A 24070-nucleotide genomic window follows, 5' to 3' on the forward strand; every position below is an offset into this window, starting at 1 on the left:
CTCTCCTACCTCTTATCTGTCAGTCTTGGACAGGACAAGCCATTTGGCAATGACTTACTCAATTAAACCTACTTCAAATGTGCCCTCATCATCCCAAATTCTTGATCCTTCCATCCATTCTTCCAATTCAGAGGTTACAGATTATAACCAAGGCCACCTCACATATTCTGCCCATGTAGGCTCAGCCCAAATGTGACCATGGAGACTAAACCTCCACATGACATTTTGCCCTCACACTTTGCCCTGGTGGCTGCATCCAGCTCTGCAGTGACCCCAGAAGAGCGTTGCACCCCTCCAACACACCCTAATACCATCCAGAACCTGCAAAATGGGAACCTGCTAAAGCTTAGCTGAGAGGAAGAAAGGTGTCAATGACCCCTTCTCTATTCCCATCCCAATGAATCCACACCCAGGATATAAACCACTCAAAGTGACATTTCCCATCTCATTCTGTTGGTGTTAATGTTAATTTGTTAATGTTGTCTTTCCCTCCTTGTTCTGAGAATGTAGCCTTTGGAGAGCAGCCCCTGCAACCAAGAGTCAGTTGCTAACACCACAACTTTCTTCCAGCCTCAACTCTCATTTATGAAGATCCATCTGTTTCTAGGCAAGAAAAATTTTCATTTCACACAGTATAAAATAGACCAAGGCAAGGTGGGATGGGGCATTAAACAACCTAGTCTAGCAGAAGGTGTCCCTGCCCATGGCAGAGAGTTGGAACCAGATGATCCTTAAGGTCCCTTCCAACCCAAACCATTCTGTGATTCATTCTCTGACCAAGAGCTTGTCTCAATTTTAGGAGCCTGATTATATCCATTTCCCACATTCCAGCCTTAAAGAAGGGAAAGAGCACACTTTATGCTAAAAATGTCCCAGTTCATACATTTCACTCTTGAACTAAGATTTTGACAAAGGAATCAAAGGATGCTAGATGCTAGTTGTGCTAGTAAATCACATCTTTCCCCAGCCTTTATTCTTTTTTTTTTGTTTTTGCTTGTTTTTGTAAAAGAGTCCACCTTCATTCCCTAAACAAGTAAACCAATTTGCAAAACACTCTGTACCAAAGGTGCAGCAGACAACAATAAATTTTACCCAGCTTAACATCCTGAGCTGCACTTGAATTCATAACCTACAGGCAGATGACTTCACACGCTTTACCAATCCCGCACACCATCTGGCCCCCGCTTGGCACTGCCTTCTAGGAGCTCCCTGCCCTGTGGCTTTCATACAACTGTTATGTTCATAGCCCCAGAACTAAACAGAATTTCTGCTTCTGCTGTGATTACCCCTGACTTTCTGTTGCTACTGAATATGCCTCCTGACATTTCCAGGCACCATGACTCAGTCAGTTTCAACAATGTCCTATAGACATATGGCAATAAATAGCAAATTTTCCAGAAAGTAACAAAGAGCACCCAGATTCGAATCCTGAATGCCCTTTTCAGCTGCAACTAGAGATGAGGGCTGTTCAAGAGACTCTTAATTTTGTGGCAACATGCATTGAATTTTCTGGATTTCGGATCTGGCCATGCTGTCTCCAAAGTTCTCACCAAAGGTACCCTGAGCTTCACAGGAACATCTCCCAGGCTAAAGTCACAAGACCCTTTTCCTTCAGCAGGAGGCTGAGACACCTCTTATTCGCCCCATAAAATGGCCTGAGGCACATCTTGGAGCAGTACCTGTTCCATGCAGGAGAGGGCAGCGATATACACGTGTGCACACTTGGCAAATAAATTGACGTGCATTTGGACACACTTCCTTTGAGTGTCTGACTCCCCTGGAGGTTCAGATGCTGTTCATGATCACGCAGTTAAGTCAAGGAAAAATTCAATTATGGCATACAACAACCTCAAAATGAATGCAGGTAGATTGATGCTAAATTAAAGGAATCAAAAGTGTGAGGTGGAAAAGGAACTGCAAAAGGCACAGGATATGCTGGTGGGAGAAAGAGATTGAACTTGGGAGAAAGCAGAGGTCCACAGCAATTTATCTATTCTTCAAGAGCTGAGAGTACAAAATTTTATTTAAATAGGCACCCACAAACATTAGATGAGAGGAGGGGGTGGTAAAGGAGGTTACTAAAGTGTCCAAAACCAAAATCTGCAAGCCACTTTGTCATTGGACACCTTGACATCTAAACACTAGCATGTATTCAGATCTGGAGTATGTTTCAATAGGAAGCTAGTGACACTTGAAAAACCTGAAAAGACTTCCTTCTAAAACTCTGTTTACTAAACTTTTATGAACCCCTTTTCTTTTATTTTTGGAAAATATCCCAACTTCTTCCCATAGCAGAATTACTTCCTGAAGACATTCATGTGGATTATGGCTTTTTTTTTCCTTTTTACATGGAACTCACAGAGAAAACTTGAAGACAAAAATAATACTCCTCAATATAAAATGCCAGAAATTTAACAAGCATGATTTCAAGTGGACTATTTCACAAATAGAAAGGAGCCAAGATGAGCCAAAACCAAGGAAATGCTCTCCAGACACCTCTGGTGTGCTCAGCACAAGCACCACCAAAATATATTTAATACACTCCTTACAGCAAATTTAATAACAAATTAGTTTAATAACAAATTTTTACTTAGCCAGTTTATAGGGGAACATTCACAGGTACACCGAGAAGCGCAGCATATCCCACAAAACTTTCTTAAGGGTGAAGTTTCACAGCTGGGGCAGGCAGGAAAACCCAGCAGCAGGAGTGCTCACCTTGCTGCTAGAACAAATGCAACCCTTGAGGCAAACATGCTCTGCACAACTCCAAAAACTGTCACTTAGAAGTAAAGGAAGGAAAATTGGAGCTGTGTTGACGTTCACCTGCCTTGTGAATGGGCATGAAGCTGAATGGCATAAAGCTAAGTGAATGTTTAAGCTAATGTCAACAGCCTACTCATTTAAAACAAAAATACAGTAAAACAAAAACCAAAAACAACTACCAGTAAAAGGATACAATGAAAGAGCAGCTCAAATATGCAAATAGTACACAAAAAGATCTCTATTTCAGCAACTAAACTGTGGTAACTACAGCTGTATCAACAGTACCTCTTAGTGGCCACAGTAATCCGCTACCAAAAAGAGGGAGGAAGGAAGGAGAGGAAAAAAAAAAAAAAAAAAAAGAAGAAAAGCAAGTCATGAGTAGCATGAGTAGTAACATAAAGGAGCTAGTGGGGGAAAAAAAATTAGAAGGATTTGGTACCCTATCCTGAAAGAATCTTGCAGACATTGATCCAAAGATAGTGGCTTTTTCCCTTCATCTTTAAAGAGATGTATGTGAACAGATATCATTTAGCCTGTGTTCTGTGTGCCACATGCCTGCACTTTCCAGAAGCCCTGCTAGCAAAACATCCTGGCCTTGAAAACTCATATTTAATATGCTTAAAAGTATAAAACCTACTGGAAACTTTTCAGATATGTGAAGTGAGATCCAAACCAAGGTAAATGAACTTCACATTTCTTTCCATGTGGGCTGCGGAAGGGGCAAATGGGGAATGGGATATATCTATCCATTTACAGTGTATCTAGACACTTAAAAATAACAGAGCATATTTTTGACATCCCCGTGCTTCACTTCTGCAAGCGGTGAAGGGCTTCCAGGGAGCTGGAGCAATGACTTGTCGCCAGAAAAAGGTGGAATCTGAAGATGACAGAGGCAGGGGTAAGGTAACACTTTCCCTTCCATTTGTATCAGTACACGGATCATGAAGCAGGAAGCACGGCCTTCAGAGCACACTGCTAAGGCAGGGCTTGTAGGCACAATGGATAAAGAATACAGTGGCTATTTTTGGAAGATCATGAGTGTACAGTACATACCAATTAAAGCAACAAAGAGGGGAAACAGTGAGAACCCCAAGTAAAGTCTTCCCAGATGTAGCCACATAATTAGTGGAAGATATGGAATCAAGCCTGCTGCCACTCTCCACCTCATCAAGACAACCCAGGACACCCTTTCCAAAGGGCAATGATCTCATGTAACATCTTCTAAACTTGGTAAGTTTGGAATTTAAATTGAAGAAATTTGGATTTGTTAAATTTAACATAGAAATGAACATGTTGACCACTAGCAAAGTTTAAAGCAGTATTTCTTTGGAAAATAGGAGCATTCAAATGTCCTCTACCTATCATTTAACGGCAGGCTAGGGTGCTAAATTTCCTCTGACTCTACCTCATGCCTGTAAATCTTCCAGCCAGTCATTAACTGCCTGGTAAAGGACTGGCACCTCATATATTGTCACTTAATTATGCTATGCTACTTTGGGCTTCCTAGGAGGCACTCATTTAGCACAAAAACACCCCTAAAGAAAACGATGTAGGCAGACTGCCTGAGCCAGAGATGATGTAGAATGCTGCTGACAGGGGAATAGAAATGACAACTAAAACAGCCTTTGGAACGGAAGGAGAAACTGTAGTGACAGGGAAAAAGAAACCAAGCATGGACATTTGAACCATTAGATAAACAGCAGCTGACAGGACATTTTAGATCTGGAAGGAGGGGGCAGAGGAGGAGAAGTGCACCAAAGTGGAAATAGAAAATTACCCTCCTGAATGAACGAGATGTGTTTGGAATGAGTCACAGGGGAAGGCGAGTGCAAGCATCAGCAAGTTGAGAAGCTGACTGCGCGGTACCTTGCTCCTGAACCCGGTCTTCAGAAACGAGAGACGGCTGAATAAACACAATGAGAAAAACAGCCTGTTCTCACCTCCTACCTTTGCCACACTGAAATGAAAACACTCTCTGGGCACAGCCCTACAAGCACAAGGATGGCACCACCACTGCTGACTTCAACACAGGCAAAGGATATTCAACACCTCAGAATTGTCCCTCCTTCTTCTCACTCCAAAGAGATGCTTGGAAGGAAATCCAACTTTGCTCTTGTACAACACACACTGGCTGCCACGTGGCAGTAACACACACACACACACACACACACACACACACACACACACAGACACACAGACACTTCCCTCAGCCACTAGAGCCGCTGTGGATGCTGCCACGGATGGAGTATTTACAAAGAAGCCTATGGGAAGGCAGAACTTTGGCTGCTCCACAGCAGAGAAGGATTTGGAGCATTTAAGGTAGCAAATGGCTGCAGCAGAGGCTTTCCTCCCCTCCCCTGGCTAAACGTTTTTTCCCCTCCCCTTTTTAAAATCAGCATTTCTCAGTTCCAGTGACATCTACCAAACTGGAAGCCACCACCCTTCAAAGCACAGTTGCAACTGCTGTGCTTAGCCGCTTTACACAACCCTGGTGTCATTCAGCTACATCAAGTCACTGGACAAAGTCAGGAATTACATGAAAATTGTCAGTCATTGCTAACATTCAAGATCTTTTTTCCCCCCACAAATTTGATTATACCCAATTTAGGGTGGTGCAAATCAAGGTGAAAATTTAGGTTCAGAACTTAATGCACATACACCCATATCCCTAATTGGACTGAAAATATTGCCTCAATTTTTTCTCCCCATTTTTCATTGATAAATTCATAGTTTCCACTTGGGAAGAAATTCCACTTCCTAAGAATACACAAATAATGTGGTGGGCAGAGAGAAATTTGGTTTGCTCCATATTTTTCTTTGATTCATCTCCTGAAGGCTGCGCAGGAAAAGCCTGCTTTGAGTCCATGGATAGTAAGGAATTAGGGACACAGCTTGTCTATGTAAAACTGTATGTTTGCTAATATCAAGGAGCCTCCTCAGTACTGAAGATGTTTGCTGAATGACTTTGTGCTGCTACCTGTGCAATGAAGCCGGCATTTCTGGACATGCAATTGCCTTATGAGCTACTGAAATAATTACTACAAACAGCGCTGAAAGGATTTTTAAAACAAAAGGCAGCACTGGTGTGGGTTCCTCCAAGCTGGAGAAGTGACTTGAAATCTATCCTTTCCCTTTCCTTATCTCCACATCACGTTGCCAGCAAAGGTCAATTACATGCTCACAAACAACCAGCTCACAGAATTTGCTCTATTAGCGAAATCTTAGTCACCAGTTCCGGCTGCCTGCAAGTATAAAAAGCAGCAGCAGTGCAAGTCTATGTTAGAGCTGGTCAGGAAATTATACCCCCACTTCCCAACCCACACAAAAGCATTTTAGGAAAATGAACAATTTCCAATTTAATCGGAGTTTCCAGTTTACATGCAGAGTTAAATTTTGTTTGGTTTTGGCAACTAAGCCCTTTCCTCAGTTCAGTAAGTTTTAGTGTTTTTTGAAGACAAGCTAGAAATTCAACCCAAGTGGAAAGTTTTCATTTAAGTTTTTCATTTCATCAGAAAGTTTTATTTCTCCCATCCCACAGATTTTTGACCAAATTAACCAACCAGCCTCGCAGGAAAAGTCCCTTTCAACACACAGGACTTCTGCCTTCTTACTTATTATTACACACTCAGTTCACATTCTGCTGCTCACATCCAAGAATCATAATCCTAAAGATTTATCCTGGGCTTTTTTACATAGTATTACTTGGAAAGGTTGAAATCAATTTGTAAAACTTATTCTAAACTAGTGTAAATATGTTTTGAAACTTTCATTGTAAATGTCATGGAGCAATGCTGATACCAACTTTTTGGACAGCTTTTTACATGTACTAACAGTACACAAAATCTGAGGAGATTAGCATCTCACTGCAAAACTAAAGGCAGATGACAAGGCTTCAAATAAATCACAGCAGCATAAATCTGTTCTGTTTTCAGGTCACTGAGATCACTGGACACACCCAAGTGTTGTCTTTGCTTTTTATTATAGGGAAAGAGAAGAAAAATTCACACAAAGGTGCTGCATACAGGAGTTTCCAGATCTTAGAGTAGTTCCACTTTTAAAGAAGGTGAAAAAAAAAAAAAAAATATATATATATATATACATGATGCAAGCATGCAAACACAGTAATTGCCAGTTAGACTTGTGTATCAGAAGATGTTTATGTTTCTTCAGGGGACAGAAATGTCCTTTAGTACCTGGTAGTCTTCAAATACAACTGTCGAAAACTGTGCAAATCAGAATCTGCAAGTTTTAACAGTTTAAAGTGAGATTTGTCTGATCTCCTCAATGCAGTTTTTACCTCCATTTTGCTCACAACCCCAGCCTACAAACGTCTGTCAAAACTACCAAACTGAAAATGGAGCAAGATAATAAAAATCAGAGCAAGAAGCTGTTCTGTGTCTACTCCCCAACATGGATCCCAATTTCATGGATCCCTATTCTTTTTTCATAAATTAATGTCCAAGATACCCCAAACTGCAGCTGAGTGTTGGAGGTAGCCAAATGTATTGGCCCAGCCAAATGTGTTGGCCCAGCAACTTCACAGCAGGATGGGATCTTCATAGCAAACACTTGCTGGGCTGGGACTTAATGGGACAAATTCTCAGGGGTCAAATCCCACCAGCTCTAATGGAGCTACATCACTGAGTATTTGGCCACATTATTTTTATGTTCTTTCTTCTACTGCTTCCTTAACCACAGTTTAAGTCTCACCTTTTAGTAGAAAATTTCCACTTGGAGAAAATCCAGGCCCTGTTTCTAAGGAAAGATAAGGACTGTGGCATTAAATGGTGTGAAAATAAATCATCTTCCACAGTACTTCCCTCAAAGTCTCACTGTGCCCATTAGAAGACCAAATGATACCTGTGGTAGATATCTGACCTTAACTATTGCCTGTGATGGATACACATAAAGCAGTTTACACCAAACCACGACACAGTTTTTATAGAAGGCAAAAAAATATATATTTAAAAGAGATTTAACAGTGGCATGCCAAGTTATATGTTCTGTAAAATACTGTTTTATGAAATATGCTCAGGTCGTCCCAATGGGGAGAAAAATCATAACTATTTTTCCTTGCTTTGTTTTGAAACAGTAAATATTTTCACCCTGAAGGTCATTAAAGTGCTCACTGTAGAGAGATTACTTACTTCAGCAGCCACAGTCAAGTCCCATTGTACTTTATCCTTGTATTTACCAATATTCTACAAAAAGCTGCATGTTCCTATGTAAGATCACATTTTATTAATCTATGCTGAAAAATACATATCTCATGTTTGGCAAAAAAATTAGTCAGGTAATCACTTAGCAAATTGCACCATATTTGAGAATGGTCCATGGATATCACAAATACACTTTATCCCTAAATATAGTTTAGTCCAAGTCTCCTTGTCTCAGCAATAAGAGATTTATTAGGTACTTCCAAAAGGGTTTCTCTATTACAATTCCTAGTCAAGCACACCAGGAGGATAATACATTTAATGTTATCACTCAGGAAACATCATACCTTATACCAGTAAACCAGGACTCTCAGGGACAAAAGGAAGGGGGGAGGAGCCCTTAAACCTTTAAAGATACAGCAAATAAATTTCATTATTATAAGAAACTTGGCATCATAAATGAGCCTTTGATAGAAGGAATATTTCACTATGGATACTTGCAAACTCTGTAATAAGAATCAATTTAGGCTTTCCAAAAGACTATTATAGAGTGGATATGAATGAGAATTAAGAACAGAAAACTATTATATCCTGTCTCTAATACATTCTAAAGAGCAGAGAGTTGTAAGTTGAGCATAAAGCAAGTGTATAATGGATTTATCATTCTTACCTACTCACAGCATCAAACTGCTTGGAGAAGAGGTCTTCTTGGAACCCAAATCAACCAAGAAAACTGCACACATAGGAGCATTTTAGTGAAATGACAGAGTAATTACATTGCACTCTTCCAGATATCACAGTGGCACTCGGGCAACAGAGATTTTTTACAGCACATACTCAGTGGTGTCAGGATAAACAGGCTAACCAAGGTTTTTTAATCTGTTTGAGGAGTCTTTGTTTTGTCATAAAAAAATATAGTAAAATATCATTGTTTTGTGGTAATATTCCCACTTGTTCATAGCTGAGGATATTTTTGTCTGGAAAAAAAACTAAAATAACCTCACACTGAGTAGAATGTATAGGCTTGTACAAAAGTATCACAACACAAAAGCAGAAATGTCTCTGTGCTCAGGTTCAAACTGAACCTCTGTGGGAGGTCAAGTGCAAATTATGTAAAACTCACTGGTTAAAGTCTACATTCCCACATTACTACACAAAGCACAAGTGAAAACAAATTTGCACTATCAATTCAGCACCACAACTTTCCAAGGCTGGCCAGTCCTGGGGTCCTCCTCAGTCTTTGCATCAGGAACTATAGGAAACGACAAGGTTTTGTGGATTATGGAACCATTATCCTAGAACCATGTGATTGGAAAATACTGTGCTTCAGCTAAGGTCTTGCCAAATCCCAGACTGACACATGCCCAAGGGGCTAGATCAGTTAGCACAGACTTAGCAAACCACCTGGAGACATCTTCATGACTATGAATTTTTTCTTCAGAAACCACCAAGGCCACATTTGAAAGATCCCTACCATGATTAAACTCCATGGTGCAACCTGGACCAACAGAATTTGAACATGTCCAAGCAGATATTTCTGCTCTGGTTTTCCCTTACCATTCCTCTGGTATTGAGTATCATTCCTTGCTTTGTGCCTCAAGGCTTCAAGTAAAGTTACAAATCTAGCTTGAGAATCAGTCTTTCCTCTGCTAGGAGAAATTGCAGAGCCTGTATTTACATACAGCCTGGAAGAATACAGTCCAGACCAGGGTATGTCCACAGCATCCCCTACTACATGATGTATGCTAGACCCTTCCCTGAGACCAGCAGCCAGGAAACAACCTTGGAAAAGCTTTCGGAAGGAATTTGGTATACCTGAGTCCTCTTTGGGGAAGGAGCAACCCAGGGGACTTGCTGCAGATCAAAGCTTCCAGCCATGATTCCTCTAAGTCCAAGATATGCAACAAAGTGCACAAAAAATGTTCTCATATGAAGTTAGTAGAAATAGGGGTGTTAGAAATGTTCATGTCAAAATCAAAACCAAGCTGAGCTTCTCTAAAGCTCTGCTCCACAGCCAAATAGAAATATAAGCCTATCATACATAAGCCTATCATGTGTGAATGAATTCTGAATTAGTTAAGCTGGCTTACAAATTTAAAATGAAAATCAAGCACCCCTGTGCAAAAACTAAGAATAGCATCTAAAATTTCACAGCAGAAAAAGCTTTACTTCCGGAAACTTGGAAACAGCCTTTGGTATTTTTGGTTCTTTTTGTCACCTCATGACAAACAAATCCCTTTGATTTTTAATAAACCCAGTTTATTTTCCACAGTTTGCATGACTGACAATTCTTAAAAAAAAAAAAAAAAAAAAAAAGCCAACTTTAAATACACCAAGCTCAAAATAGAATTTTGGAGAAGATCATTTTTATATGGAAATCATCAAATCACAGAGAAGACTGTTTTTGCAGCCTGTTGTTCTCTGGGGCTTGTTCTTTGAGCAACTTTTCCAAGAGCAACATTGGTTCTGTTTGCAATTCATCCCTCCAGTGAGCATTTTTTAACTTGAAGAAGCGGCAGTGTAGTGGGGGAGGGAAATGAGAGGCTAGAAGACAAAAATGTGGACATGTTTAAAGCAGGGGTCCTACAGGAATGAGAGGGTTTGGCTTTGCGTGCCTGTGAATGCATTTTTGATTTAAAGGAAGTCTTGCTTGCAAGGCAAAACTGCTGGCAGTGTGAATTATACAAGCCCAACTTCCTCCAGTTTGGCAGGGCGGAGAGAGCAGCCACTGTGGTTTGACTCTCACTGATAATAGCCGACCCTCCCTCCACCCCCTGAAAACTCAGCGCTCTAAAAATAAGAAGGAAGCAAAAGGAGAGCCATTTCCTTGCCAACACCAGTAGCTGGGAGGCCTGGAATGATGCCATTAGATACCCTGCTATTTATTGCCCATTTCCACCACATAGGAAGCTTGGGGAAGTAGTTGCCAAAAGAAAAAAAAAGAAGGGAGAAAAATAAACCTTCCTGTTTGGCTTAACATTTGACAGGACAAAGTCAGATAATTCTAGCTCTACATTTTGCACGTTCTTGCCCACAGTTGTTTTCCTCCAAAGGTTCCTTCTGAAAACAAACAAGGATTTTTATACATCACTGCTTTCAAAGCAAACACAGGAAGTATCATCTCCAATCTCCTTGGCTTTTTCACTCCCTCTTCACTGGGCACTTTCATTCTGGACAACACAAAACCAGGAGTATTAAGATATATATGCTCATTAGTTCCATTTCCTTCAGACTTTTTCATCAATACCATAAATTTTGGAAGTTAGCTGTAGTTTTAACAAGTTGTCTCAAATCAGAGATGTGACTCTGGGGGAAGGAGTGGGAAAAGAGCAATTAACTGAAAACATTATTTGTTATGTCCTCTCTGTCCAGACCAGAGAAGATTCAAATTGGTTTCCTGTCTGCCCAAGGAAGGTCATACCTGTAAGCCTAGAAAGGTACTTCCACGTTGCTGTATTGTGTTTTTATATCTTTGTAACAGTTCTGAAATGGTTTGCCCCTTCAACCCCCATTTTCTCCCAATGGTTCCACCCTGAGCTTTCCCACCCTCCCCCCAAAGCCAATCTCCCTGAAAATGTTCAGTCATTGCCCTATCCCCTCCCTGGTACCCTGTCCATCACTCAGCCTCTAAACCCACTCTCCCAAAATCTTCCACCTTGGGCATCAAGTGAGTGGAGAAGGGCCAGCGGTCCCTCCCTTAAACTTCCCCCATTGGTTTGTGTGTCCGTCTGTCCTTCTGCCTTCCACTCCCCCGAATTCCCCCATTGGGTGGTGGGCATTCCTTCCCCCTTGTTACTGCCCTGGTACTTAAGGTGATGGGCTGGCACGGTGGCACCACACCTTCTCCTAAAGTTGTCCCACTTTATTTAAATTAAGAATTAATTAAAAAGATCAAGACAAACTATCACCTGGTGGAGCTAAGCTAGTCACCTAGCTCAGGCTCTCCAAAGCCTGCTCCTTTGAAGAGTTACAACTTATATCAGAAATGACAATAAAATAGAAAAGCTGTCAAAGCTGAGACTAGGTGAGTAACTGGAGACCTATTTTAAGTGTCTGGTCCAGACTGAAGCTGGCTAAGAAATAGTCCTGATAGAGACCAGTTCCCAGTGCAGAGGCAGTCCAAGCAGTGATGTAGAAGGGTAACCACTCATCTTTCTCCAGCCAGGCCACCAGTATGAGTGATCAGGACAGGGCAGGTTGAATCCTGCCTGACCCACAGCCAACAGACATGCCACAGGACAGTAGAAAGTGCATATGGTGGGACCATGTGAAAATGCATCCTAAGGACTGGGTGGGAAGCTTGTCCTTGTTTCTTGTCCTGCTAACATTTTTATGATTACAATAACAAATTCTTCTGCACCAGGACACAAAAGAGGAGACAGAGTGGGAGACATTCCCTCCAACCCCTCCTTTGAAAAAGAGGCATCCACACAGGACAGCCAAAAGCCCAGTAGTCAGAGCTTGTAACAGTGAAGGAACAGGAACCTGAGAATCAAGACCTCATGTTTGGCAGGCACATCTCTCACATTCCCAGGAAAAGCTCTACCCTCAGGGGTATTGGCTATTCTGAGCTCCCTGCTCTGGCTTTGTACAGGAACTCGGTGCCAGATCACAGAAATTTTTCCACGCAAAAGTTTCATCCAAAGCAAAAAGTTTCCATGAAAAGTTCTGATGAAAAAAAAAAATGTTTTCTTGGAAAATTCCTAGCAAACTCTAATCTTCATGTTAAATCATGGCCATGGATTTACAGCAGTGTGCTGCACACATGCTGACTGGAGCCTGGTAAAACTGTACCGAGCTCTGGCTCCTCCTCCAGCCCTCCTTTGGGACATGTAAAATCTTGCATCCCCTGGGTCCTATACAACCTCCTGGTCAAAAATGCAGCACTTTTTATGTTCTTTTTTTGTTATTAATCAAACTCCTGTTATTTCTAAGGAGCGAAGCACCAAGACCTGAGTTTTTGTAACTTTCCCTTTAGTTTTCACCTAGTCACACCAAGCGATTCCCCCAGCAGGGATCATCTCAGATGTCCTCCCTGAATGGTGTGGCACAGAATTTACAGGCACAGAAGGTTTTCTGTTACTCACAAAGGGTTACAAGCTGCTGAAAATTCTTCCCATGCTCCCTGCTGTTTTGGAAGAGCAGTGTCATCTTCGAAATAAGCAGGGACAGTTGAAAACAGCGATGAATCTCTCTCCAATGCAGTGCACAATATCATGGAAGATGCCTTTGTAAACGCAAGTGTTTGAATTGTAATTGTCAGCTTTAACAGGATTTCTGCTTGCATAGAAATTAAGTTATATTCTCTTGGCAGCTTTCAGTTTCAAGAGGAAATGACATCTTTCTTTCACAAGCAGTAAAGATCAGGAGGCAGTTTAGCACCCCACACTTCAGGTTTTTAGAAGGATTTTTTTCTGTTCTTTCCAAAAAGCCTGCAACCTTGCCACTCACAGTCCCATTGTTTCCTTCTTTCAAAGGACAGCGCTGAGGACTCAGCACAAAGCTACCTCTGATTCCGTGTCATCCATATTAGAAACTGCAGATCCATGTTAAATTTGGGCTGAGGTACAACACAGTTGTCATAATGGCAACTAAAAACTTATGAAAATCATACATTTCTACGTGCAATAGACAAAGAACAGACATTGATGCCTAATCTGGCTTGAATTATCTCCTATTTGGTGTAGGCCAAGTGCAAGCACGTGGACAGTTCCCCTGGAGCAAGTGGTGTGCAGTAAAATGTTGTTTCACAGCAACTCATCTGCATGCTAAAGCTTTTCACTTGGAGCTATGGCTCAGGCTAGACACAGAGTTGACCTGACCTTCACAAGAAGGAGCTGAAGGAATTGTGAGCCCTCAGTCTCTGAGCAGAGATTTCTTCCTGGCCAGGTATTAAACCCAGGAATGTTCACTTTTATACATATCTCTAAACAGCCAGTGTGCATGTGAAACATACCTAGGAGGGGAATATACACGAGAGCTGTTCAAGTTTCACGTATAACCAACACCACTGACTCCACACAGTTTTCTCTTACTTGAAGATAATCAAGGCTTGTGATGCCAAAGCTTCAATCCCCATTCTCTCCAGCACTAAATCCTGAGAAATCAGTGTCAGTAAAGAGCTACTACGATACGCATGTTGCAGATGTATATGGTGATTGCCAATGGATTGTGGCACCTCCCAATTTCTGTGCAGTACAATAGAATATGGAAAAGAAAATAATATTTTCCTCTAAGCCTCTTTTCCTTATGCTGTCAAAACATCAACTACTCTGCCGTCTCACCCTCCCTAGCTGATAGCACCCTGCACTTTTACACTGTTTGTACTTGCTCTGCTTAGAATTCAATTTCCTCTGGTGATCTGCATGCAGGCAAATATTGCCCAGGGCACTAATGTATATTTGTTCTTCTTGAATTGCACACAGAAATATTGTTGCTATGCGGTGAGCACAAAACAATTCAGAAGTCACCTGACATCCTCCATCAAACATTTAGGAGTCATCAAACTTAATTTCCCCTTTGTGCTATAAAACACCGAGAGGAAGCTTTAATAGATTGTATTATGTAACGGTTCTATAAAAATAGCAGGCCAGCACTGGAGCACTTCCTTCCTGAGGCCCAATAACTTATGCTGAAAGGATACACACTGGTTTCCCTGGCAACCATGAGAGATGACACTAGGGGAAAAACAGCAACAAAAGGACCATTTTTTGCTTAGTAAAATAAGGTCTGGCTTCAAGCTTGTGATACAGTGAATACAGAGTGCCTGACAGAGAGAGAACTGGTTAATAATTCTGCTCAGGTCCCAGTGACCTTGCAAGGCTGTTAATGCTTTTCATTCCTTCTTCAACTGCCTATGAAAAACAAAACAAAACAAAACAAAACAAAAAAAAAAAAAAACAAAAAAAAAAAAAAAAAACCAAAAAAAACCAACCCAAAACCACAACAGCAAACTCACTTCAGCAACTCTTAAAATTTTAAATCTTTTTAGATTAAAAGGAAAAAAAACAGGAAAATAAAAAAAACAGACATTTGATGCAGGACTGTGTCAGAGATTGATCTGACCTCCTAGCATTTCCACATTTCTCCCCTCCACTTGCATAGACCTCAGGATTTTCACTTTTTGGTTCAAAAGACTCCTTTCTATTTCCAAGCCTGCCACACTTAGTACTCCACTGTCCAGCAGACAGCTGTTTTCAAGACAGGGCCTTTGCAAGTAACCAAAAAAAACAAACTCCCTCCCCCAAAAAAACTCACAGTTATACCACACCACACTAAAGGCACAACCGAATGAGCTAGAACACTTAACAAGATCATCTCTAGCACCTTATTCAGCCCTTTCACAGCCCCATAGTCCCACAGGGAGCCAGAGAGAAAAGTGACAAAAATGGTTTTTTGTTTCAGTCCAACCATAAGGACTGGAAGTTTCCTTGTGGCATAACCACATGAGCTTATTCTTGTCACCTTCAGCTTTCCCTGGGCAATTTTTAACCCTTGCTTGTTGCAAGAGTTCCTGGTGAGGCAGCTCCCACACCAAGTTGCTTTCTTCACTTGCACCTCAGAAACCTCTGGCACATTAGGGTACTACACAGTGCAGTGTCAGTGGGCAAACACATGTTTTTGAGAAGATTAAAAAATAAAAAGAAAAAAAAATCAGTTGTTTTCTCTACAATCTGGAAAGCAGCTGTCTGAGGCTCATTTCCAGCCTTTCTGAAAAATTCCCTTCCTCCTCCTTGTCAGTCAATAACAGGAGGCAGTGCATTTGAACAGGAAATGTAGAGGCACATAACTCTCCTGCTGAGCAACTCCACCATCTTGAAGCGGTCCCAGGCTCCTGACGCAAGCCAGAGAAATGTAACATGTCCTGCTGAGGAGGAAACCCAGGAAGAGACACTACTCTACAGCAGCAGGTATCCTGGCTGGAATGCTATTTCTGTCATTATAGCTCCCTTGCTAAAAGCATGTCTTCAGTCTTCAAGTGGATATTTGGATCTTGCTCTTCATTTCCTCTTGGAAGTGAAAAGGTGTTTGCTGTGGCTGTGTTTCAGCAGGGAATTAAGTCACCCCTATGTGTTACCTACTTTACAGGATCACATACGTTCCTTTAGACCTGTTCACACCGGGTGAAACTCTCCCCTACACACAAGGCCAAGGCATGACATAACTATTTAGGAGGTTAAACATGATTAGAGGGGTGTGTAAGGCACTGTAGCTGGATAAATTTCCCTCAAAATTATTTAATTCTGACACACTAACCCTTTCAAACACATACATGAGGCCTTTATGAAGTGTCCAGTTTAGGTGGAAACAGGTGATAAACAAATTCTTCTGCCACCTTCTAAGCAGTTTTGTGCAGACTCTCTTGCACACAAATTCTGCCCGGTTATGACTGGGAACTGGCCACCAGGGCACTGGTGCAATGCTCTGTGGCTCCCAGCCCTAAAGTTAGCAATGACACAAGACTCCATAGCAAGGTAGCAACACACCACAAGGACAACTGTCACAGCAAAGTTCAGCTCCATTAAATCCAATTACCCAATGGGATAGTCCCTTATCTAACATGGAACTCTGAATGGTGCAGCAGCAGCAGCAGCAAGGCAACCTGGCACAGAGTCCCAAGAAGTGAAGAGCCCAGCACCAGCAGAGTGCCTGTGAGCCCCCGTGCTTGTCCAGCAGCACAGCTGGCAGCTAGGGAGGCAGATGGAGTAAATGCTCAGGTGTCCTACAGCTCCTGCTCCCACCTGGGAGCTGCCAGCCCAGCAGCCACATTTGCTGACTTTGTTGCAGTCTTCATTGCCTTGGAGAGAAAACGCTCGCTCTATCAGAAATGCCTTGCTCACCACCAATCGAGCAGCCACTAACAGTGCCTGCTCCAGCTCCTGGCAGGATGCCAGCTCAGGCACAGCTTACTCAGTTACTTAGTTACTATGGTTATTTAGCACTTAAGTAGGTAGTGCATTAACATGTCAGGATTTCAAAAGTTAGTATGAGCTCACTGGGCATTTCCACTTCCGAGTCACAGCAACCAGCACAGGAATAATTAAACCAGCTACAAATGCCTCCAAATGTAAGGCTCGTGTAAGACAGACTGCTCATCCGACTTTTAAGGGCAAAAGCAAACCATATATCCTCCTCAGAATATTTTAAAACAATAAAGGAGAATTCACAGTCAGAGAGAGTTAAGCCTACAAAATTACCCCCAATAGACTTCAGACAACAAAAATACAGGGAACATGCAGGAGTCCTGAAGCAAGCTGTAACGAGGTGAAACAGACACCTGAGAGCATGCCAAGGCAGGTTAGTGTTGCCAATTAGAGCATGCTGAACTTGCAGCCACTAGTACCTGCTCGCTGCCCTGCAGACACACTGCTGGCAGCAGGCTGTTAACATTTAACCAGGGCCCTGGGGCCACTGCAGTGTCTTGGTGAGCCTGTGGAAACCTACACAAGCTCCCTGGCTTTAGGCTTGCACCTATGGGTTCAACACACACAACCATGGCACTTCTGGAAGATGACACCAGCAGCTTCCTACAGGATCTGTCCAGCCAGGAGCTAGGCCTGGATTGCAACAATTAGGCTAGAACTGATCATGGCAATGACAGTAAGAATTAAGAACAAATATTTTTTACTTTCAGATGAGCCATTTTGCCAGTTTGCCTATGTAAATTTTATCATTTCACCAGACCAGAGAGAATAGGAGCCCCAAAGGCAGGTGAAGCTTTTGATACTTTTAGGTTTGAGAAAGAGCAAGCTTCCAAAATAAAGTGCATGTCAAGATCAGGTCCTTCACAGTTACATCTTAATCCTTCCAGAAACAAGATCACAGCTGTTTAAAACAGGTACTCATGCTGTAATATTTTCCCTTGTGGAGAAGCAGTTTGTGTATGAAAACCTAAGAGCAACCATGCTGTCTCAGAACAAATCACCCATCCCAACAGCCTGTCCTCCAGTAGTGGTAGAGAGCAGATCTCTCAGAAGGAGCAGAATTGGGTGAGCACACACGATACCTCCTGGCAGTCTCCCAGCAGCCAACCATTTGAGGATCAGAGACTTCCTGTGCCAGACTCCTTTTTATCTATTTAGTCACCCTCAATTAATTTCTCTTTCATGAACCTGTCCAGTTGACCTTTGTACCCATAAAGCACACTATCTGGTTGCTATAAGTGGATAGACAGGTATCCCTGGTATGTGAGGCAGCAGCATTCTACTGCTACTGAAGGGACGAAACTGCAAACCAAGAGTTTTGCAAGGCTGCCTGCTTAACACAGCTTGGGATTTCCTCAGTGCTGCCCCCCCCCACCACACAGGCTACATGATGGAATCAGTGAGGTGGGATAAAGCTGGACATCTCAGTGCTACCAGGTTTGTAGGGACACAACAGTTAGAAGCTGGAAAACAATTCAGGATTCAAGGGGCTTTTCTGATGGCTGAACTCAGCCTCTGAAGTATCTTAAAGCAAGCAGGATTTTGCAGGAGCATCCCTATTTAAAGCGCTATAAAGGTGCCTCTGCAAGATGCAACAGAGAAACTAATTTCCTTAGCTCCAAATCCAAGGAAGAAACCAGTGACTGAAGTAATCAAATAGCAATCTTTAATTAGTGCCTCACTAATAGCTTGTTGTGATGACACATTAAATGAAGACAGGGAAAGAAATGAAGCAGCATAGAAACGCTTCAAACATGCTACCAGGACTTTGAAGCCAAAGTTCCATCAATTCTCATCACAGCAAGAAAGATCCCAGAAGACAAAAATAAACCCACCAGAACCATCAAAGCAAAGGTTACTGTCTCTTGGCACTACTGAAATATTCATCCATAACTCTCCTCACTGGTATGCCAGCAAGAACTGCAGTACTTAAGTCCTACTTGAGCACTGAAAACAGCCTTTAAGTGGCATTGAAGTGAAGCAAAGCAACCATGTAGGTCCCTTGGATGGGAAGGAATTCTGCCATGTGTGCTCAGCCTCTGCTCAGTGGATCACTGTCTGTTACTGTGTGCAGCAGCTGAGCAAAGCACCTTTCCCTCTGGAGGCTTTTTCCCTGGTGAAACTGAGGCACCACCCAAGCCAGTCCTCTGATCACAAAGAATCACTACCCCTGTTAAACAGATTCAAAATTAACCCAAGAAAAAGGTGGAACTTGAAGACTCTTTTAAAAAAAGCTTGGAAGATCTCTAAGGGGAAGGCCAGAGGAGGACAGATTCTTGAAGGCCTCTATTTTATTCATTCTGCATTGAGCAATTTTGAGTGTAAACCAGAAATGTACAAACCAGGTCCCAGAAAAACTACATTACAAAAAAAAAAAAAAAAAAAAAAAAAGAAAAAAAAAAAAAAAAAGTCACAGATGCTTAACAAGACTCTCCTGAGAATAAAACTATGGAAAATCACCTGGCATCTTCTGCATCTTCTGTCTTTTGCCTGGAACACAGGGAGAAAATGCTTTTGCTGCCTGGAAAAAGAGAGGGAAAGGTCATGATCTCACCCTTGCTCTGCACCAGTACACACACTTCATTCTTGGTAGGGATGCTTGTGCTGTCTCTCTGATTTACACTCTCCAGAGATTCCTGGAAGGAGTGGAGTCTCTAGAATCCTGTCTGAGCCAGCCCAAGCACTGCAAGGATTCCTACAGCATGTAATCCAGGAATACCATCCCCTACCATGTCTCCAAAAGCCATGGACAAGCCTTCTACATGCAGCTATTCACACTCTCTAAAAATAGAAATTCTTATGCTGCAAGCATATCTCACCACCACGTATTAGTTCCTATCACTGGAAGTGTTGAGGAGCCTGCCAGTTACAAGGCACACTATGAATCAAACATGAAATAGGCAGAGAAGATAATGGAAAAAAATTTTTAAAGGCAAAATGAGATCTTATGTGTCCAGCACTGAGGACTGAGTCTACCTAAATCACAAAAAAGTTCCATGTTCCCTGCAGCTCCCAAAGATAAGCTGTACTCCAAGCAGATCCTGTGCTGTTAGCTGTTACTTCCTTCAAGCAACTACTGCAGGGAAGTTAATTCTGTTTCCAAGTCACATCTTCGGGCTCCTTTTGCATGTTTGCTGTCAAGCATCCAGAACATCAAGGCAAACATTTGGAATAAAGCCTTGGGTGCAAGCCACATTTGTTGCTAAATAAACAAAGCCAATGCTACAAAAACCAATCATGTTTCAAGGTATAAAGCAACAGGGTTTTTTGGTCAAAGAAACACGCAGCCCCTCATTGTATCCCCCATCTGGGAAGATACCTGGGCAAGTGATCCCACTGCTGCCTGAAGCACTGATAAAGACCAAAGGCTGGGAGTGGCCAGGAGAGGAGATAAGCCATTGGACTGACCTAGCAAATCACACCCTTTGTTCAGCTCGTTTCCTGGGGATTTGAAACAGCTCTTCCTATTCTCTCTAAACCCAGATAAATAAAGAGTGATGGCTTTAGAGCTTTTCAAATGACAAGAGCAGGAGGAAAGACAGGTCTATAATACCAGGCTTTAAGGAGGGCGCTATCAGCTGACATAGGGACCTGTATATTGGCTTATTGAGCAGATTCCTCCCACAAACAGTGACAATAGCTTGTTCCCTCACATACAACTCCAGTAAAGCTTGAGTACTTCCTATATCCGTGTTCCTGACTAATTAAAACAAAACAAAACCAACCCTACCACAACCAAAAAAAGCTGACACCATCCTGAAAAGGCCAACCTACAGGACTGTGGTTGGGGGGAGGGGAGAGATTAATAACCCTGTCATGTGTCTTATCTGGTCTCAAGTATCTGATAAGTATCTGACACCCCATGACAATATCCAAGTACTGAAATTTCAGTACAACACTGAAAAAAAGGCAATAATAATGTTGCAGGTTGCATGGGACAAACACTGTGCAATCAGAGAAGAGCAAAGAGCTGGCACAGAGCACTACGACACTCTCCATGGCACCTGTTCTTACTGGTGCTACACCACCAGAACAACATTGGTGCCACTTGAGCATTTTGAAGGACTAGAAGTGGCATAATTGAGCTGCAACATATTCACAGAAATATTTTTTGCAATTTTCTTCCAGATGTTACCACACCCTCCATCTAAGCTGAACAGAACACCCACACAAAGGTTTGTGGTTAGGGCAAAAGTAAACCCATTATCAAATTTCTCTGAGACTGTACTGGAAGTTTACATTGTAAGAGGAAAATCAAATTTTATGCATCTGATTCTGAACACGACACATCTCAAAGTAAACATGGCCAGCCTGATTTGGGACTATCCCGGACTAAAAATGTTCAATGTAGGAAGAAATGTATTTAGCACGAGGAGTATCGTAAATGAACTCTAAATTCTATCAGCTTATTTTCACAGTTCTTACTCACTGGAAACAGCCCTTGTCTTTAGTTTGGTTCCTTTAAGTTCAGTTAGTCTCAATGTTTTGTGCTCAAATATAGCTGTACTAACAAAAATGGGTGCAATGTTCCATATTTCTCTACAGATGGATAAGGAATTCTCTGTCATGCTTCTGACAGTCCCTCTGTGCAATTGAATAAGTGTATCAAATATTTCCAGTTATCCTCTCACAGTCATAAAAGCAGAAAAGAAAACTAAGGGCAAAAATTTAAATACTACAGCTGGAATACAAAAAGTTGAAGTTATTAATAGATTATGGACAAAATATATAAAATGTGTTTTGTAAAAGTGTGGAAGAAATGAAGTCAGCTCTAGACCAAAAGGTGAGTTTTAGGATTTGATGGGTTTTTGCCTTCTAGGACTCAAAAAAGACTTCGTACTGTGAAAGAGGTTTCACAACTTTAGGGCAGATCAGTCAAGCAGACAAATAGATACATGATGGCTACCAGAATATATATCAGCAAATGGTGTCTAAGATTTAAAGACAAATGGATTTGAGTCCCAACAGTGAATGGCCGGTCTGTTCCCAGTAAAACACAAACCTACCTCCTTTCAGAGTTTGACCAAGAATACATTTTAATGAAGTCAGTGGAGAAAAGGTGTCCCATTCAGCCTACTTTGAAAGGCAAATGAGGATCTCAACAATTTTTCTAGGAAATAGGTATTTTCTCCAATCACTTTTGTTGGTTTAAACAAAATCATTAATTTTGCTCAACTTTGAGATTCAAGTAAAAAAACCCTCAGAATTATTCTCAGGTCAAACCCATGAGATCCAAAGAAAAAGGGCTAATTTCACATAGTTTGGTACTGAATCATGTCGTAAAACTGGGCTCACGCAGTAGTTTTTAGGACAACATGTTTACACAAAATTGGATAAACAAAATCTGTAAGGAATTCACACACAAGTGCATTTTAAAAGAGTTTATTCTTGGCACAGATGGGGACAACTCCCATCAGCTTGAATGGAAAACTCACCTGTTTATGCCAGGACTGACTTTGTTCTCCAGCACCTGCAAACACAAGGCAGAGGACCAGCATCCTCACAGTGAACTGGAGGTTTATACCTTTGTGAGGTCACTCTTTTTGATGAGGTGGACAGCAGTGGTGAACGAGGATGTGGGCTGTTGTGTTTTCAGAGATATTCAGCAGCCATATTTAAGCAAAAAAAAAAAGCACACTCCTGTCCATCGTAAGGACTTGTTTGGAATTATAAAGACATATGGTATTTTTAGAGGCTGAAACAAACTGACTCACACTCACCACTGCCAATTGAGAATAAGGCACATTTACTGATGTAACCAATGTTCCACTTCAATCTGCTTTCCCATCAAACCTCAACATTTTATTTTAGCTGCAAAAAGGTTTATTAAAACCCCGTAGCCACGTGATAATTCTCTCAACTGAGAAATGCGATGCAAGGCTCAAAAACCCCAAACCTATGCAGCTGCACTCATTTTAAAAATCACCTTAAGTTGCATAGTATTCCACAGAGTTCATATTTTATTGTGCTGTTTAAATGAAAAGAAAAACAGTTTTTCCTCTGATTTTTTTATACACTCAAAATCAAGGAAGTATGGGGTAATATCCCCAACTCTGTCACCAAACCCATTTTGTGGATTCCTTTTGCTGTCCTTAACTGGCAGAAAATAATTATTTGTATTTGTCCTGCACCTTTGCCCTCTTCCCCACAAGCTCAGGTTTTCTGTTATATGAGTTAGGCATAGCTGCTCACCCACCCATTTCAGCAGGAGCTGGAAGTTTAAATCCTGGAACCTGAGCTGCATGCGGGGTTTAAAACTTGTTAAATGGAAGATGATGAAAATGTTGTATTTATCAGTTGGTTGCAAAGATACCTCTTACACATGAAGCAAGAATATCTTTGCAAGAAAATACCCAAGATAGGGTATTTTAATTTTCTCAGTGTTCTGCTCCCAGTGAAGCAGCTGAGTGAATGACACACCACTTTTCTCCTAGATGACAGCAAACAAAAAGCACAGGAAAAATTTATACTGTAGTGAATCACATGCATATTTTGACTGGTGGAAGCTCTGCCAGAGAATGGAAAGAAAGATTAATTTAGTTGGTTTATCCCTTCCTTCGACTTCCATGCAGACTAACACAGTGCCTCCTCACAAAGGCTGCCCACAGCCTGGCACGGCTCCAGGCAGGCACTGGTGTGTGCCGGCTGTGGATCAGACAGCACTTTGTCCTGGCCAGGATGTGGTCTGCCTTTGTAACGAGGCCCATGCAAACGGGTGCCCATCAGCCCCTGCAGCCGGCTCTGGCAAACACCACTTGTCCCTTCACTAGACATAAATGAACTGTAACTACCTCAAAGGAGAACAAACAATATAAGAAAAGAAGGGGAAACGTCCAGATTTAACCAGATTAACGATAACAGCTCTCCCGAGGGAAGGCTCCCTGAAGAGGAGAATTCAGGCACTTATTAGCAGCCATTAACCACGTTTCTGGTTTGTGATGTGCCATCCAGCAAAAAGTACAAATCTGTGACTTCCCCTATAGAAGAATTTAGGGAGGATTTTTAGCTCCACAGAAGACAGATTAGTCACAGCATAAACTGCTGCCCTAAACATTTCATATTTGTTTTACATCCCCAGCATCCTGCTAAAAATAAAACTGACAAGAAAAAATATCTGTGCTAGGCTTAGAAGCAAATGCACAGCACCACCACAACCATCACCATTCCTCTGCTGTGCTAAATACTTGTTATTCATCTTGAGCCCTTATTTTTGTCATTTTGCTTAAG

The 24070-nt window shown here is 41.7% G+C and overlaps 1 long non-coding RNA gene across 3 annotated transcripts in view; it reads right to left on the reverse strand.

Annotated features, from left to right (window-relative positions):
* Positions 1-24070, reverse strand: part of LOC137472630 (uncharacterized) — a 206501-nt gene that overhangs the window by 132012 nt on the left and 50419 nt on the right. For all 3 annotated transcript variants that reach the window (XR_010998322.1, XR_010998320.1, XR_010998321.1), the window contains one exon: positions 22279-22424. This is a non-coding gene — a long non-coding RNA (uncharacterized lncRNA). The remainder of the gene's footprint in view (positions 1-22278; positions 22425-24070) is intronic.

This window comes from Anomalospiza imberbis, chromosome 4, assembly GCF_031753505.1.
Source record: "Anomalospiza imberbis isolate Cuckoo-Finch-1a 21T00152 chromosome 4, ASM3175350v1, whole genome shotgun sequence".
NCBI lineage: Eukaryota > Metazoa > Chordata > Aves > Passeriformes > Viduidae > Anomalospiza > Anomalospiza imberbis.